Source organism: Lissotriton helveticus, chromosome 7, assembly GCF_964261635.1.
Source record: "Lissotriton helveticus chromosome 7, aLisHel1.1, whole genome shotgun sequence".
NCBI lineage: Eukaryota > Metazoa > Chordata > Amphibia > Caudata > Salamandridae > Lissotriton > Lissotriton helveticus.
In genome coordinates, this window is record NC_136068.1 from 1,426,896,251 (window position 1) to 1,426,915,478 (window position 19,228).

Sequence of the window (19,228 nt, forward strand, 5' to 3'; positions counted from 1 at the left end):
CAATGTATAAAAAAAAAATATGTAAAAAATGATATTAAGGATTTGGAAACTACCACCAACTTGTAGTTTGTGGTAATTTGCGAATTCTTTTCAAAAAGAATTTTTTTTTTAAAAAAAAAAAGGTCCCATATGACGCCCATACATGCCATTAGGGCATGTAGGTGTGCCATGTGCTCCCAAATTTCTTTTTCAGGGGTGCAGCAGGTTGTTCTTGAGATACCCCTGCACGCTTGAAAAAAATCCTATTTTGTGATGAGCTAATTGCTAATCACAACTTGCAACATTAATTCCTATGAGCCTCCTAGCCTATGGAAATGAATGGGTAATTTGCAATTAGCAATTTGCTCATTGCAAATTAGGAATAGTAAAGAATCGCTATTTATTCCTTAAAATTTGCTATTTATAATATGTAAAATATTTTGATGATACATATGGCAGTTCATCTGTAACAAGATAAGAAGCTTAGGGATAGATTTATGATGAGTGGCGCATCCCCAGGGATGTGACAGTCATCCTGCGCCACTGTTCCGCCACCCATGGTGTGCTGCATTTACAATGCGGCGCAGCATGGGGCAAAAAAGGCACAGATGTGTGACGCATCTGTGCTGTAAAGGTGGCGCATTGCTGGAGTTGTATCGTAAGTGCGATGCAGCTCCAGCAAGGATCAGGGGTGCCCCATCTATACAATGCTGCGTCAAGACCTATGCCAGCTTCAAGCAGGTGCAGGGTTTTGAAGCAGCTTTCTCCTATCTGATTGTAAATGCGGCACACCATGGGTGGTAAAGCAGTGGTGCACATTAACTGGTGCATGCCTGGGGATGTGCCATTTAATATAAATCTGCACTTTAACATTTGAGTATGTGCAGGGGACACAGAGTCGTTGAGGCTTATCCAAGGTTAAGAACAGATGAGTCCTGTCCAGTGAAAAATTAGACATAGGCTTCACCTGCTCAGCATCGCTGGACATGGCTAAATAATAGCTGCAAAATGTTACTCTTGTTAAATAATTTTACTATTATAATCTGTGAGATTTGTCTCTTACTCTGCAACATCTCATTGTTGTTGTCTTTCTTTAAAGATAAAGACAACCTCAACATGAGCGACAATCTGCAATCAGTTGATTTTGACCTCATCATTGAACTTGTAATTGAAACATCAGTGGATGTTGATCCATTGGATGATTTAAATCCTGAGGATGAAGAAGAGCGTGATGAGGATGCAGATTTGTCCGAATTATATGATATAGGATGGGAAGATGACCTGCTTGAGCCTTTGGAATTATAAACATTTATTTTTAAAATTTATAATGAATAAAAAGTAAAAAGGTAAACCGTTTAATTTAAAAATAAAGACACCTTCAAAAACAGGTTATGTGTAGTGTCTTCAATAAAATATTAAAATATGCTCATAAAATTAGATCAGATTCACATATAAAATAGCATAGGTAACATAAATATAAATCTCATTTCTTTTCTGCTACTTCTGTATTGTAAATTTGCAAGGACTAAAAAATCTTCTATTTAAAATGTCAAGTAGTGTGTTATGTTTTTGATCACTATTACTGATTTACTGTTTGATAATATTTTTTTATTAACATTTTTATTATATTTTTCCTCAGATTCAACTATGCCTACAAAAATAAGAGAGATGAAGGCTGCAAAACGTCAAAGACAGCAGGAGAAAAAAAAAATGCAGCAGTCCTCTAACAAAAAGATTTCTCAAGCGATGAAGAAAGCACCGGGTAAGAGCTCTAAATATTTCATAAAAAATATTTCAAATAAAAAAAATATTAGTACAGAAAATGTTTCAATCCATAACAACACAAGTAAATCAAATGGAAAGAAAAGGACAAATGAAAATGTTACTGCTAGAGCAAGAGATAAATCTGTGCATGATAGTAGAAGGAAACAACAGTTTACGGAGATTCGTAAACGAATGTTCCGTAACAGGATAATTGGCAATTTGTTAAAAAATATTAAGAAAGGTCAACAGAAATTAGTTTTTTATAGGAGAAAAAAAAAAGTTGAGAAAGTTATTGATCAGGCTTTTGAAATTAAACGTAAGTTATTTATTTTGATAATCAATAGAATTAGGAAGCTAAACAAGGCAATTTTTGATTTCAAAAGAAATAGTAGATGGAAGAGAATAGTTAATCGTAGTAATTTTTGTGAAGTTTTTTCTGGAGAATGGATACATAGTTCAAGCTGTGAGGCATTTTTTAATGAAGAGAGTTATTTCCAGGATAATGATTTGGTGCATGCAGTTGACATCAGTGGTCGTGCTTATGAAGTGAAAGATGGTTGTCCAGTTGAAAAAGAAAAACTTGTGACAACAGAGGCAGAAGAGTTGTTAGGTAATGAGGTTTTAGGAAGACGTGCTAAGGGTCCTGTGTACACCTGGAAGTGTAGTAGTATTTGCAGTGTGCGACAGGATTCTATCAATTTGCTTTGTGATTTTGTACGGTCATTTAACAAGAAAAGTTTGAAGCAGAAAATGAGGTTGTTGCAAGAATTAGATCCTTGCAGAGTGAGAGAAGTGACAGGTTTGCATGGTCATTCACTGGCTTGTCTTTCCAGGAGAGTATGCCAGAGTGTTTTTCATCATTTCAGGATGCTAGCAGTGCATCATAACAAAGTGAGGAAGTTAGTTAGACTGTTGTATTATGCTAAGAGTCCAGCAATTATGCTGAAACAATTATGTGCTGCTCTTCTGCATGGTTCTGAAATAGATGTGAGGAATATATGTGAAGAAATTGAGTTTTGTTACTTTGGAAGTAAAGAGGAGAATGTTGAAATTGAGCAAGAAATAGAGGGTCATTTGGAAGATACTGTACATGTTTCCAGTACAGATAATTTCCAGAGGGAAATTGCGACGTTTGACATGAAATCAAGTGAGAGGCCTAATTTCACTTGTGTGTGTTGTCGACGCACTTATTATAAGAATCAGACTAAGTTAGTGGATTTATATGCAAAAAGTGAAAGGGAAAATAATAGTGAATGGAAGGATTTTGCAACATACTTGATGGTAGAAAATTGTTTTGATTTGGGATTGGATCAACGTGTGTGTACTTATTGTTGTAACAAATTAAAACAAAACCAGATGCCTGCTAGAGCAGTTCATAATAATCTGGAATTGGTTGAGATTCCTTCTGAATTGAAGGACTTAAATACTTATGAATCTATTTTGATTCAAAGTATCCATCCCTTTCAGGCTATTGTAAGAATGGAGCCAAAGACAGGGAAATTGCCTCCATCAGATTTACAGAGAGGATTAAAGGGAAGAGTTGTTTATTTGCCTCTAGATTTGAAGAAAAACATTAACACAATTGGAGTAGAAAAAGTGGAAGAGGAACCTCTGGTTATCTTAGTTAATGGGGTTCCGACAAAGAATAAGAAAATATGGCAAGATTTAGTAGATGTTAGGAAAGTTAAAAAGGCAACATTGTATTTGAAAAAAAATAATAAATACTATAAGAATGTATATGTTGAAGAAGAGGAAGTAAGTGAGGAAGAGGATAGCGATTTGTGTGCTGGTCAAATTGAGAAAGTAGAACTCTCTACTAGTGAGGAAATATATGAACATTATAGTGTTCATCCTTTGCATTCAAAGGAAGTCATGGGGAATGCTATTGAGTTGTTTCAAATGAAACAAGCCAAAGGGAGTCCCATTAGTGTTTGGGAGCAAAGTTTGGAAGCTCGGTGTTTCCCCCAGCTTTTTCCAACAGGTCAGGGAGGAAGATATGATGAGCGACCTCATCAAATTCCTGCTTCTGAATACCGGACTTTGCGATTGTATGCAGGAGATGCTAGGTTTCGACAATGCATTCCATATTTGTTTCATCTCCTGTTTGAAAGCGATCTGTCTGGACTGTCATATGCAGTGAACCACATCTTGAAAAGTGGTATACACATGCAAAACATCTCGGCAAGTGATTTTATGGATAAAGTGAATGTCCAAGATAGTATTTTGGATTCTCACCTGATTAATCTCATGGCGTGTCAGCGTGGTACTAATGAGTACTGGTACCGTCGTCATGGTGATTTAAAATGTATGCTGAGGAACTTAGGTACTCCCACATGGTTCCTCACTCTGAGCTGTGCCGAGTATGGCTGGGAAGACTTACTTGAATTTCTACGAGAGGCAAATGCTAACGTAGAAAACATCGAATTCAAGACACCCGGAGAACTGTGCTCTTTGGATCCAGTCAATGTATGTAGGTACTTCAATCATAGATTTGAAGCTATGATGTCTTTCATCATGAATAAGAAGAATCCACCTCTTGGAGAGGTGTTGGATTTCTTCTGGAGAAAGGAGTACCAAGCAAGAGGTGCTCCTCATATACATATGTTGCTGTGGATCAAGGATGCACCTAAATTTGGAACGGATCCAGATGACTCAGTGATGAGTTTCATCCAACAGTATTCTACGTGTGCTGTTCCAAACGCAAAGGAGAAGAAAAGCCTAAGAGAAAAAGTTCTGCGTTTCCAAAGCCATCGATGTGGAAAGTACTGCCGTCGTAAATTCCGAAACAAGGACAAGTTCTACACTAAATGTCGTTTCGGCTATCCACGACCGGTGATTTCTAAAGGAAGAGTAAACAGTTTGATGTCTTCGCTGCGACACAATGTCATGAAGAAATCACCTAAAAACACTTACAATTTGAAGAGGAACGAAGAGTCCAAGTACATCAACGACTACAACCTGGTGATTTTGTCCATGTGGAATGCTAACATGGATATACAGTTTGTGGCTGATAACTGTATGGCTGTGGCTCGGTATGTGACGTCTTACATCACCAAAAAAGAGAAGACAGAATTGAAGGATATGTGGGAGGACATTTCCCATGAAAAGAGCCTCAGCAAGAAGTTGTACAGTTTCAGTCTGAAGATGTTGTCGCATCGAGAAATCGGAGCGTACGAATGTTCTGACCGGTTGTCTTCAGCAAGTCTCTATGCCAAGTCCAGGAGTATCGTTTGGGCGAGTCTTGGTCTTGCTGCAACGCGTAATCGAGTTCTCAAACCTGTGCGGGAAATTGAGTATTTGGCGGAAAAGGAGCCAAACAGTACCGACATTTTGAAGACCAACATGTTGGATACATATTATCCAAATCGAAGCAGTCACCTCGAGAATGTTTGTCTGTATGAGGTTCTGCAAAATTACATGTTCAAGAGGAACATCAAAGAAGATACTGAGAAAGGAGTGTATGCTGTAATAGGAAGTGAGGGATGTCTGGTGAAGCAAAGAAAATGCCACTTGATAAACCATCGAAAATTGAGTGGCGAATCTCCTGAAAAAAAGGAGTTTTTCTATTTAGCACTTTTGCAACTTTTCAAGCCTTGGCGTGCAGAAGAGGAACTGCTTGGAGATTTCCTCTGTTATGAAGACTCTTTCAATGCCGCCAAGGAGACCATAGAATGTCCTGCTTTTCCCAAATATGTAGAAATGTTGAATGCGGAAATTGAGCAGGAAGCAACAATTGCAGCCGAGATTGCCAGAGACAGTTCTCAGGACAGTCAGAGTTCTGCTTCATTGAGTCAGGATCCACTAGGAGGACCTCTTATTGAAAATGAAGCTGCCACTGCTATGAATGAGGTGGAAAGAGCCATGGCACATGCTCAAGAGGATGTGGTTAACTTAGAAGAGTTGGAAAGGCAACTCAACGTTGAGCAGAGGAAAATATATGACGAAGTTACCATGCAAATTGATCATGGATTAAGTCATGATAAGAAAGAGTGCTCATGTACGTCGTTGAAGCCTGTCCGACTGTACGTGAGTGGAGAAGCGGGAACTGGAAAAAGTTTCCTCATTAAAGCAATTTCATGCTATTTGCAGGAAAGGACAGAGTCATCGCTGTCTTGTGTTGTCACTGCTCCAACTGGACTGGCAGCACATAATATTAAAGGGATTACTTTACATCGTTTACTGATGCTGCCAGTGGAGCATGACAACAAATTAGAATATCACAAGCTATCTGGAGATGCTTGTTTTGAAGTTTCAAGAATCTTGAGGAAAATGAAACTTCTTATCATTGACGAAGTAAGCATGGTTTCCAATGTCATGCTTGCCTTTGTGCATTTGAGGATGCAAGAAGTTCTCAAAACAGAGTATGATGTGTTATTTGGTGGCAAACACATCATTGTTTTCGGAGATCTTCTGCAGCTGACACCAGTGAAAGGGCAACCTGTGTTCAAAATGCTCACGCATGAAGATACCAGGAAGTGCCTAGGCAGCATTGGCAACGTCAATATATGGTTAAACTTCAATTATGCTGAACTGCATGAAAATATGCGTCAGGCAAAGGATGAAGTTTACAAGACTATTCTACAAGATGTTAGAATTGGAAAAGTGACCGAGCATGGAAAAGAAGCTTTACATGCACGATTACTGTCAAATTTATATCCAGAACAAGATGTTGTGCCTGAGAATATTTTTCAGAAAATTACTGATAAGAAATCTGGAATATGTTTGATGCCAACTCTTGCAGAATGTGCCAAATTTAACAACAAAATGTTGCATTTAGAAAAGCAAGAGATTGTGAAAGTGGAAGCTATTGATAGAGTACAGCATATGGGATCAACAATTATTTTGTCTGAGAATCTGAAATCAAAATTGGATTCATTAGAGAAGACTATATCTAAAACTGCAGGTTTTGAAAAGACTCTGAATGTGTGCTTGAACTGCCGTATAATTTTAAGAAGGAATTTACATGTTGAAAGAGGTCTGGTAAATGGATCAATGGGTAATGTTGTTGATTTTGTGAAATACAGAAATAGAGATGGAATTGAATTTTTAAAAATTAAATTTGATGGCATTGAGGAAGTACAGCTAATTGCTCGTTGTTCTGCTAGATTTTTGCTTGTAAAAGACTTATATGTTCGCCGTAAGCAGTTCCCTGTTTGCTTGGCATATGCGGTGACAATTCATAAATCGCAAGGTTTAAGTGTAGACACTGCATTGGTGAATATTGGCAGTTCTGTGTTCAAGGAGGGTATGGCATATGTGGCATTGTCACGAGTTAGAACTTTATCGGGATTGTACTTGATTGAGTGTGATGTCAGAAACATTTGTGCAGATCTAGATTGTGTTAAGGAATACAATAGGTTAAGAAGAGAGTATGCGCCACATTTGCCTCAGTTTCCTTTGTTTGAGAAACGTCTGGTAGGCCGGAAACGAAGAAATGAGAACAATACTGGGGAGGTTGTAGCAAAAAGACAAAAAGTGAATGAACCTAAAATTACAAGCAGAAACAAAGAGGATTCTGTTGAAGATGTTGTTGGTTTTCAGTTTGAAAACAGTTCTGGTGTCAACTGCTATGCTAATGTAGTAATGAATGTTTTGTTTTCTCTAAAAAATGTAAAAGAAGAGATTGTGGTCAATTCTGATCAAAGATTTTGCAGTTTGTTGAATTCTGTGTTAGAGAAATGTAGCACAGATAGAACAAAAATAGAAAGTGTGTCTGAAATTCGAAACCTGTTAGACAGATGTTCAGGGCAAACACAATTCTCTCAAAATATTCAGCAAGATTGTCAGGAGTTTTTAATGTATATGCTTGATGTATTACATGCTGAAGGTGTAGATGTAGATCAGCTGTTTGGGCTTTCTTATCAATGGCAGCATGACTGCGAGAACTGTATGGTATCAAGTACTACTAGTGTAGACTCAGAAAGATTTATATATTTAACTTTGCCAGACAGTAAATCAGTCTCCTTTAATAAGCTAGTAAACGCTGCTAATCACAGCATGGAGTGTAGCCAATGTAAATCTGAAATGATGTCCACATTATTTATACGAAAATATGGCCAGTACGTCATTTTAATGTTCCAACGATGTAGGCCTGATGGAACAAAATTGACAACTTTAATAAAAAAATTTGTAGCTTCGCAGTTGTCAATATCAGGAAGGACTTTTGTAACTACAGCAATTATATATCATGACGGCCCTTCAATATCATCAGGACATTACACAGCTTATTTAAAGTCTAGAAATGGATGGTCATTCTGCAATGATTCTGTTTTAATTTTCAAAAAAAAATTGCCGTATGACCTTAAAAACTCTTACCTGGTGTTTTTAAAACCAAAATTTTAGGAAAATAATCTCGGGATATGATCTGTGGAATTTCAAGAAGTTCTAATGGCTCCTACACAATTTGGCCTTGAGGATAAGTGTAGTTCAGAGACATAACTTCTAATCAAAGGATTGGACATTATGGAGATGTATGTGCACTTTAAATGAGTTCAGAAAAATTGTTTCTTTTCATAAGCTAATTGAAGCAGCCAATCAAAACATGGAGTAGAGGGAATGTAAGTCTGCAATGCTGTCTACTGTTTTACATTGCTTTGTGATTAAAAGTGATGTAGAGAATTAAATAATTGTAGTACTCATAGAGGTAGTGTAAGTCTGCTTCATATTAAGCAGTATCAGTGTCATAGGAAATGTAGAACATGACTGACCAAGAAGGGGAAGATATTATTATTCCAGGATTGTGAAAATGATCTTCAACATTTTAATTCTGAAAGTTGCGGAAATGCCAAATGATGGGATTGGCTTACAAGAAATCCAAGAGTTATAAATATCTCTGACTAGATTTGGCCTTGTGGAAAATAGTGGTAGAGAGCAAGAAGTCATTTATTGCATGTAACGTGTTTTTAAAAACGATGGAGCTTTTCTTTCAGAAAGTGGCGGGCTGAAAGTAATAACAGCACAAAAGAGTGTAAGCTGTTTATAGGACATCCTTGGACGTCATGGAAAGTAAGTTAACTTTAAGGAGTTCTGAATTTTATTTTCTGATGTTGTATGGGTTTTTTAAACACAATCATTTTGATTGTGTTTTTTTTTCCCCGCTGTTACATGATGAATACCTTCAAGTCACTGTTTTTAGTGAATTTTGATACATTCTGAGAACAGCAAAAATAAACCATTTAACATGTATAATTAATTCTGTACTGTTTGCATTTATGATGTATATGTAGAACTGTGTAGGAGGCATGGAGAAGGTGAGTTTTCTGTAAGTGTTAAATTTATTGTATGCAGTGCTGCACTTCTACGTAATCTTTCATATGCTGGACTACATCTGCACAATGAGATACCTAAGCAAAGGAAACACAAGTGATGTGATTGTGAAATGAGCAAAATAAATTGCACATATTTCAATTACATCACTTGAGTTTCCTATCATTACGAATCACATTGTGCAGATCAAGTTTAGGTCTGTCCAGGGAAACATAGGAGGTTTCTACTTTGTTGAAGAGTGCAGTGGACATGACTCACTTCATTAGTAGACTTTCACAGATATTATCTCCTCTGTACACTTCAACAAGTGTAAATCTCATCTTGAACTCTGAGTAGGCCTCACCTCAAACAAATCTCTGGATAGGAGACATGTTATTGGCATACTGAAGCGACACTTTTCTGAAACAAGAGCAATGCAAAAGATGCACCATGTTTTAAGATAGTCCTCACTTCATCTGCATCAAGATACTGTTAGTTTAAAATGTATATCTTTAGCATTGTGTAGAGGACCTGGAGAAGCAGAAGCTTCTGTCAGTGTCAAAGTTGTTGAAAAACTATTTGTCCTTCAATATTTTCCCTTGTCTTTTGTAATTTTTAAATACATATTTTAATTTTTTTTTAAATGTTGGTTCTCTCTTTCACAGATTGAAAGTATAGAAATAAAATGTGATTAATTTAACAGCAATTACAAGGTAAATAGTTGTACTCTTTTCGTTACATTTCTATCACATTCACCTACTATTAGATCCACTGCTTCACTTCTTTAATCCTCAGTTTCCTGCCTTTGCTACTTTCCTCATTCCTTTCTCTATTACCTATTTACTCAACTCCTTCCACTCTTTTTCTCAGTCCCTCTGTTCTCATAGTTTCTCAGTCTTGTTCACTCACTCCATCTCTATTACTCTTAGTGTCTGTGAATTACTTTCCCAACTTTTTTTTTTTGGGGACCGCTTCCTGGGAAGTTGCCCGGTTCGCAAACCAGCAGCGTTATGGCAGTCCACCATTTTGTGTTTCGTTCGAATCAAGATACAAGATGGAGGGCAAATAATGTTCAGAATAGGTAGAAGGGGGCACGGTAGATGTATCTTGACCCCCTTGGTTTTCTGAGGGTGGCTCAGGAGGACCATAGTTCTTCACTCTTGTTCACTCTCTCTGTTTCTATTAATGTCACTGTTTATGACTGATCAAAAAAATGTTTTTTAAAAAAGAACAGTAACTATAAGGGAAGGAAATAGACAGTTATGTTAAAAGAAAGACAGCTAAAGGGAGTAAACTAACGATACTGTTACCTACAATCCACTGCTGTTGATGTTACTGACCATGTCATGAATGATGTAATATGTGAAATCATCAACAGTGGATTGTAGGTAACAGTATCCTTATTTTACTCCCTAGAGCTGTCTTTCTTTTAACATAACTGTGTATTTCCTTCCCTTATAGTTACTGTTCTTTTTTAAAAAATATTTTTTTGGTTAGCTTCCGGTACGCGTACCGGGTAGCGCTCCGGGAGCGAACTAAGAGAAATACAGGTTGGCAGAGTTCCAAATTTTCTACTAATTTTTTTATAATGGGGAGTTAGTTCTGAAAAGAACTTTTTTTTTTATGTTTTTGTTGTTTTATATTTTTTTTAGTATTTTTTGAACATTTTTTTACTTTTTTTGTATTTTCTGAACGTTTTTAAAAAATTTTTGGTTTTTTTGGGGGGGGGGGAAACAAAAACGATCCATTATAAAGGGCTCAACAGGAGCAAAAAAAAAAAATGAATTTATTTTTTGGTGCGTTTTGTGCAAACATTAATATGATTTTGAATTGCTCGCAAAATCAAAGTGATGCTACTTTCTCTGTAGCAGATGAAAGCGCCACATTCCACGCACACTTGTTTTACGTGACCAAACAACATTTGGATGTTTGCAATCACCTCCCTCGCCTCTGGTCCCGACACCTCTGGAACCACCGATCTTCTTGCCATTTGGAGGGGATGTTGTTGTTGGTCACGTAGCTGGGCAGCACTATAGTTATTTGGGTGCCACCTACTCATATGCCGATGCATAGTATGATTCCCATAACTATATTTTTTATCGGTGCCCCTTGACAATCTGTCACCGCATATGCGGCAAAACACGTAACGAGCATTCACTTTCTTTTGCCCCTTAGGAATTCTGTAGAATTGCCAGATATAATTCTCCTGTCGATTGTACCTCCTGGGCTCCTCTGGCAAAAACTCATGCTCTTCCTCCTCTTCCTGTTCTTCCTCTTCTTGCAGAATTACTTCTGCAGGTGGTCCTCTCTTTCTTGGATTTGGTGGAGGTGGTGGGCTAGCACCAGCTGAAGCTACTAATGAAGCCATCACAAAGTCTCAATAAAGGGTCTTTCTCTCAGCAAGATGAAAGTCAGAGTGATGAAAGAAGGAGGGGTTTTCATCATTTGGGAAAAACAAAAGTTCTAAACCAATGACAAGTGTCCATTTTAGATCACATGACCTTGTATTACATCATTAGGAAACCAAAAGTGAAATGAACCAATGAAAAGTGTTATTATCGAGTCACATGACCTGCTATGTTTACATTACGCGGTCGGCGCCGCGCCGCGGATCGCTTCCGGTTCGCGTACCGGTGCGCTTCCGGGTACGCAAACGTAGCACGTAATATGACGTATTACGCGAGAACGCGAAACGTCATGCTGACGCGAAGCGTCACCATGTTGTTTTGTAACGCGAGAGGTGCGCAAAAGGAACGTTTACCAGTTCGCGTACCGGGTCGCGCCTCCGGATTGAGCTAACGGGAAGCTAACCGGTACGCGTACTGGGAGCGAAACAAAAAAAATACAAAAAAAATTGTATAAAAAACATGTAAAAAATATTTTTCTTTTTAAAGAATAATACATTGTAAAGGTTTTGATATTAGCTATTAAAAAACCAATGAAATTCACTGAAAAAACCATAGGTTATAGACCATATATAGTTAGGAATTAGCATTTACAAAACCTTGAAAATTCACTGAAAAAACCATAGGTTATAGACCATATATAGTTAGGAATTAGCATTTAAAAAACCTTATTTTACTCACACAAAACCATTGAAATTCCATATATAGTTAGTTGCACTAACTATGTATCGCGCACCCGCAATCCACTGCTGATGATGTCACATATTACATCATTCATGACATGGTCAGTGACATCACTGATGACATCACTGATGACATCTCAAATGACATCACTGATGACATCACTGATGACATCATCCAGTGACTGTGTGTTTCTGTAAAGTTTAAATATGTTTTAGATATTGAAGAATGAGTAGATGTATAACTGTCTGGACGAAGGATTTAGTAGGTGCATGACTGAATGTATGAGTGAGTGATTAAATGTGTCTCACTGAGTGCATGGGTTAGTGACTAAACTGTCTTAATTTGTGCATCATTATGTCTGTTGTTCTGTAAACTACTGCATGTGTTGATCAGTAGCTATATGATTAACTATATGGGTTATTGATTGATTGTCCAAGTATTTGTATGGGAGACTGAGTGTGTGTGTGGCTGGCTGGGAGGTGTGTGACTCTGTGCAGATCAATGTGTACTTGTATCAATGATTGTATAAGAAAGTAAGTATGTGTTACTATATGTTTGAAAATGTAAGGTGCTCTATGTTTAACTGTATAGACAAGAAAATGGAAGTGTGATTGATTCTTTACAGGACTGACTAGGTGTGTGAGTAACTCCATGGATGAGTGGCAGAGTGTGAGTGTCTGTATAGGTGTATGAGTGCATATGATAGTGTTGTAAAGATGAGTGATTGTATGTATGAATGATTGTATGGGTGAATGAGTGAATGTGTGTGTAGACGTAGGAATCAGTGAGTACGTATGTAGTAACTAGTATTGGTGTGTCAATGGTTTCAAAAATTATACTCTGTATTTAACACTGGGTGAAACAGAGGTTATATTAAAATGTGAGGAGATGCATTGTATTGTCACATGAATGATATCATCAGTGATGTGGTCATTGATGTCAAATGAGATGTCATCAGTGATGTCATCAGTGATGTCATTTGAGATGTCATCAGTGATGTCATCAGTGATGTCACTGACCATGTCATGAATGATGTAATATGTGACATGATCAGCAGTGGATTGCGGGTGCGCGATATATAGTTAGTGCAACTAACTATATATGGAATTTCAATGGTTTTGTGTGAGTAAAATAAGGTTTTTTAAATGCTAATTCCTAACTATATATGGTCTATAACCTATGGTTTTTTCAGTGAATTTTCAAGGTTTTGTAAATGCTAATTCCTAACTATATATGGTCTATAACCTATGGTTTTTTCAGTGAATATATATATATTCACTGAAAAAACCATAGGTTATAGACCATATATAGTTAGGAATTAGCATTTACAAAACCTTGAAAATTCACTGAAAAAACCATAGGTTATAGACCATATATAGTTAGGAATTAGCATTTAAAAAACCTTATTTTACTCACACAAAACCATTGAAATTCCATATATAGTTAGTTGCACTAACTATGTATCGCGCACCCGCAATCCACTGCTGATGATGTCACATATTACATCATTCATGACATGGTCAGTGACATCACTGATGACATCACTGATGACATCTCAAATGACATCACTGATGACATCACTGATGACAACATCCAGTGACTGTATGTTTCTGTAAAGTTAAAATATGTCTTACATATTGAAGAATGAGTGGATGTATAAGTGTCTGGATGAAGGATTTAGTAGTTGCGTGACTGACTGTATGAGTGAGTGATTAAATGTGTCTCACTGAATGCATGGGTTAGTGACTAAACTGTCTTAATTTGTGCATCATTATGTCTGTTGTGATGTAAACTGCTGCATGTGTTGATCATTAGCTATACGAGAGGCTATATGTGTTATTAATTGGTTGCCCAAGTATTTCTATGGGAGATTGAGTTTGTGTGGGGGTGGCTGGAAGGTGTGTGACTCTGTGCATAGATGTGTGAGCAGTTTATTCACTAGGTGTATGAGTTCAAGACTGCATGTGGAAACAGCTACATGGGCAGTTGACTGTGTGCATGAGTGTATTGATGAGTGAATGGATATCTCAATGCTACATGTCATAGTAAGTACATATGTTAAACACAGTACATGTGAGAGTTGGCATATATAAATAACTGTGCATGAGAGCCACTGAATGAGTGAGTGGTTGTATCGATCATTGTGAACTTGTATCAGGGATTGTATAAGAGAGTAAATATGTGTTAGTATATGTTTCAATAAGTAAGGTGTGTTTAACTGTATAGTTGAAGAAATGGAGGTGAGATTGTTTCTTTGCATGACTGACTGGGTGTGTGAGTAACTCCATGGATGAGTGGCAGTGTGTGAGTGTCTGTATACACTGAGTGTATCTAAGGTTATATTAGAGTCTGAAGAGGTTTATCGTATTAGCACAAGAATGATGTCATCAGTGATGTCATTTGAGATGTCATCAGTGATGTCATTTGAGATGTCATCAGTGATGTCATCAGTGATGTCACTGACCATGTCATGAATGATGTAATATGTGACATGATCAGCAGTGGATTGCGGGTGCGCGATATATAGTTAGTGCAACTAACTATATATGGAATTTCAATGGTTTTGTGTGAGTAAAATAAGGTTTTTTAAATGCTAATTCCTAACTATATATGGTCTATAACCTATGGTTTTTTCAGTGAATTTTCAAGGTTTTGTAAATGCTAATTCCTAACTATATATGGTCTATAACCTATGGTTTTTTCAGTGAATTTCAATGGTTTTTTAATAGCAAATATCATAAGCTGTCGAATGTCAAGTACGTGGTAAGTGAAAACATTTTCGTGTTTATGCACACTGATCTGCTTTGAATGGTGCCCCCCCCCCCTCATTTCTATTAGGAGTACTCTCTCTTTGCAGATAGTGAAAGGTAGTTAACGCAGGCCTTTGCCCCCGTTGTAATCCGTCGTGCCTGCTTCTCTCTCCATTTGATTGATTGTTATCCAAGTATTTACTGTTTTAGAATTAGTTCTCTTTGGTTCATTCTCTATTTACAAACAAACACAGAGTCGCAATACTCTGTTAAGTCTTTGCAGATAACGAAAAATCGTGTAAAAAAAAAGAAAAGGAATCGAGCAAAATCAGTAGGCCACTAATGGGATCTCTTTTTGACCTCACTAAAATAGAAACATTAGGAACAACCCCTCATGACAAATACAAAACTAGTGAGATGAACTGAACTCCACACAATGATGGCTGCAAAACAGCTCGGCTCCGCCACCCACCCCGCCCAAAATAACGATAAAGAGCGGCTGCCATGATTGGTTGCGGAATGGCCACAACGGAGCTACGAAATGGTGCTGCTCTCATGCTAACCCCAGCTTCGGTCTGAAACATCCAGAAACACTGTAGACTACCAATTCGATCAGTTCCGGTAGCGCCCCAATGTAACCCGGTAGAGAAGAACTAGCCCTCCCCTCTTTGACTGATGGTTCTTGTTGCCTGTCCCTTCTGTTGTCATTTAACAGAACTATTTAGCCTGCTGAAAGGGGTTGTGTTTCGACCGCTGGTTGGTGGAGACATTTTGACTATATTCTGGACCTGCGTTGTCGCGTAATGCGTCATATGACGCGCCGCGTTAGCGCATCCGGAAGTCATCCGGGGCGCGCAGCGCGTAACGTAAGCATAACAAGTCATGTGACTTGTTAATAAAACTTTTCATTGGTTCATTTTACTTTTCTTATTCTAATGATGAAAGCCTTGGTCATATCACCTAAAAATTACGCTTTTAATTACTTCCGAACATTATTTTCTCTTAAATATATGTTATAATGTTCCAGGCTAATGTACTTTCCCGGAAATTTTACAACTGTCCTGCAAGTAAAATATATTCTTTTTTCGAGAAAAAGAGCGTTTCTTCGTCCCATGACGGAGCCGTTGAGCAAAAGAGGGTCGACCTGCTGTCTTAGTCGCCGATACGCCTGAATATGAGATTCTTATCGATCACTTTATGTTGCAGGAATAGAAAACACAACAGCCCTTGACCATTTATCTTTACTGCGTTCCTTCGTATTATACCTTTTACCCTTCATGTAATTGGTCTGCTTTATTTCACTTGCCTTTTAATGATTCTAAAACAGTGACTATTATTAAAAACTTTACCAATGTATACACTACTACCATGTTTTCTTTTAAAAACCTTTATTGTGAAAATTTCATTATACAAATACGAGCCTATAACCACGTGGGCCTGCCACGGAGCAAACTGTAATCGTATATGATGAATAGACATTTACACTGTAGAGGAACGTAACGGGCGGGCCATTAGGTTGCAAAAACTAAGGTGTCTAACAGTTACGGAATCGGTGGACGTACATTTTATAATTAAAATACGACAGGGCCAGTTACAATAAAATTATCTAGATATACATTTGCGGGCAAGTACCATGGGTGACGTTAATTCGAATTTTCAACAGTACAGTAATCAATAACACATCAGAACTTAATATCAATAGGGATGTCGAAATATTCAATCAATTCTCGTCCCCGCCCGCCATGTGCTTCAAAACTGCATACGTATCTCGTGATTTCAAGGTTCTGCAACCAGTACACAACAAGGAGTTACGAGTCCCATTTATTCCGGCGCCATTTTGGGCGAGGACGGGCAGGTCCAGGATATAGTCAAAATGTCTCTACCAACCATCGACTATGATGATGTTCATATGCTGTATTTATTAGAGTAACACTCATCTGCCCACATGAAATTAATTTACCACAATCTAAACATGTCATTTTAATCTTTCCAAAGTTCTTCTAAATATTTGGGACCGTTTCCCTTGCCTCTGAAGCTCTCAGTGGCACTTCTTTGATGAATGTACTAGCAGGTCAGGGGTTCTCCTCCAAATCTCTCTTTTATGCAGCACTATAATTAATTGGTGCCACCTCTCCATATGACGATGCATGGTATAGTTACCACAACTATATTTTTTTTCGGTTCCTCTGGAGAGTTCATCGTGGCAGATGAAGCGTGTAACATACCGGGCATTTACCTTTTTTTGCATGTACAGGAAAGGAAAAAAAAATCGAGCGTCCGAGTTCTAAGGTGTCCCAGGGCCATTTTAGTGGACCAGGCCCAAATCCAAAGAACAGCCATCTCACAGGCTAATGGGGCGACCCACGCCGAGTTTCAGCATTGTAGGATGACCACACAAGTACAGCAACTTGCTAGACATCACCTCGGTGCCATCCGGATCTCGGCGCCCCACTGCAGATGAAGTGCCTCTCAACTATGAAACCACCACGGTGACATCCGGATCTTGGCGCGTTGTGCTGCCTTCGGCCTATTCGCACATCGGTCCGCTACTGACGCCATCTCACAGGCTAATGGGGTGACCCACGCCGAGTTTCAGCATTGTAGGATGACCACACCAACTTGCTAGACATCACCTCGGTGCCATCCGAATCTTGGCATCTCAACGCCTAGTGGTATCTTCCATACAGAAAATATTGTTACGCTGCCTTTGGCCCCATTCGCACATCAGTCCGCAACTTAGACATCACCTCGATGCCATCCGGATCTTGGCATCTCAGCGCCTTGTGGTGTCAGTCAGAAAATATTGTTGCGCTGCCTTTGGCCCCATTCGCACATCAGTCCGCTACTGACACCATCTCACAGGCCAATAGGGCGCCCCACGCCGACTTTTACCATTGTACGATGGCCACACCAGTGGCACAACTTGCTAGACATCACCTCGGTGCCATCCGAATCTTGGCATCTCAACGCCTAGTGGTATCTTCCATACAGAAAATCTTGTTACGCTACCTTTGGCCCCATTCGCACATCGGTCCGCAACTTAGACATCACCTCGGTGCCATCCGGATCTTGGCATCTCAGCGCCTTGTGGTGTATTCTCTTCAGAAAATCTTGTTGAGCTGCCTTTGGCCCCATTCGCACATCGGTCCGCAACTTACACATCACCTCGGTGCCATCCGGATCTTGGCATCTCAGCGCCTTGTGGTGTCTTCTACTCCGAAAATATAGTAGAAAATATTGTTGCGCTGCCTTTGGCCCCATTCACACATCAGTCCGCTACTGACACCATCTCACAGGCCAACAGGGCGCCCCACGCCGACTTTTACCATTGTACGTTGGCCACACCAGTGCCACAACTTGCTAGACACCACCTCGGTGCCATCCGGATCTTGGCATCTCAGCGCCTTGTGGTGTCTTCAAATCAGAAAATATTGTTGCGCTGCCTTTGGCCCCATTCGCACATTGGTCCGCTACTGACGCCATCTCACAGGCCAACGGGGCGCCCCACGCCGACTTTCAGCATTGTAGGATGGCCACACCAGTGCGGCAACTTACTAGACACCACCTCGGTGCCATCCGGATCTTGGCGCGTTGTGCTGCCTTCGGCCTATTCGCACATCGGTCCGCTACTGACGCAAACTCACAGGCCAACGGGGCGCCCCACGCCGACTTTCAGCATTGTAGGATGGCCACACCAGTGCGGCAACTTACTAGACACCACCTCGGTGCCATCCGGATCTTGGCGCGTTGTGCTGCCTTCGGCCTATTCGCACATCGGTCCGCTACTGACGCAAACTCACAGGCCAACGGGGCGCCCCACGCCGACTTTCAGCATTGTTGGATGGCCACACCAGTGCGGCAACTTACTAGACACCACCTCGGTGCCATCCGGATCTTGGCGCGTTGTGCTGCCTTCGGCCTATTCGCACATCGGTCCGCTACTGACGCAAACTCACAGGCCAACGGGGCGCCCCACGCCGACTTTCAGCATTGTTGGATAGCCACACCAGTGCGGCAACTTACTAGACACCACCTCGGTGCCATCCGGATCTTGGCGCGTTGTGCTGCCTTCGGCCTATTCGCACATCGGTCCGCTACTGACGCAAACTCACAGGCCAACGGGGCGCCCCACGCCGACTTTCAGCATTGTAGGATGGCCACACCAGTGCTGCAACTTGCTGGACACCACCTCGGTGCCATCCGGATCTTGGCGCGTTGTGTTGCCTTCGGCCTATTCGCACATCGGTCCGCTACTGACGCCGCCTCACGTGCCAACGTATTTTCTCCGCATTTTACACCCTATGCCGCATAACAGGTCATGTGACTTGTTTATAAAACTTTTCATTGGTTCATTTTACTTTTGGTTTCCTAATGATGGAAGGCATGATCATGTGACCTAAA

The 19,228-nt window shown here is 39.6% G+C and overlaps 1 protein-coding gene and 1 long non-coding RNA gene across 5 annotated transcripts in view; both read left to right on the top strand.

Moving 5' to 3' along the window:
- The window catches only part of GAS7 (growth arrest specific 7), a 1,616,751-nt gene that overhangs the window by 1,236,205 nt on the left and 361,318 nt on the right, over window positions 1-19,228 (top strand). The gene's annotated exons all lie outside the window — the stretch shown is intronic.
- LOC144767449 (uncharacterized) lies at window positions 1,618-9,701 on the top strand. Its single transcript, XR_013598210.1, has 3 exons — window positions 1,618-1,741; window positions 8,673-8,748; window positions 9,654-9,701. It is a non-coding gene; the product is annotated as an uncharacterized LOC144767449 (long non-coding RNA).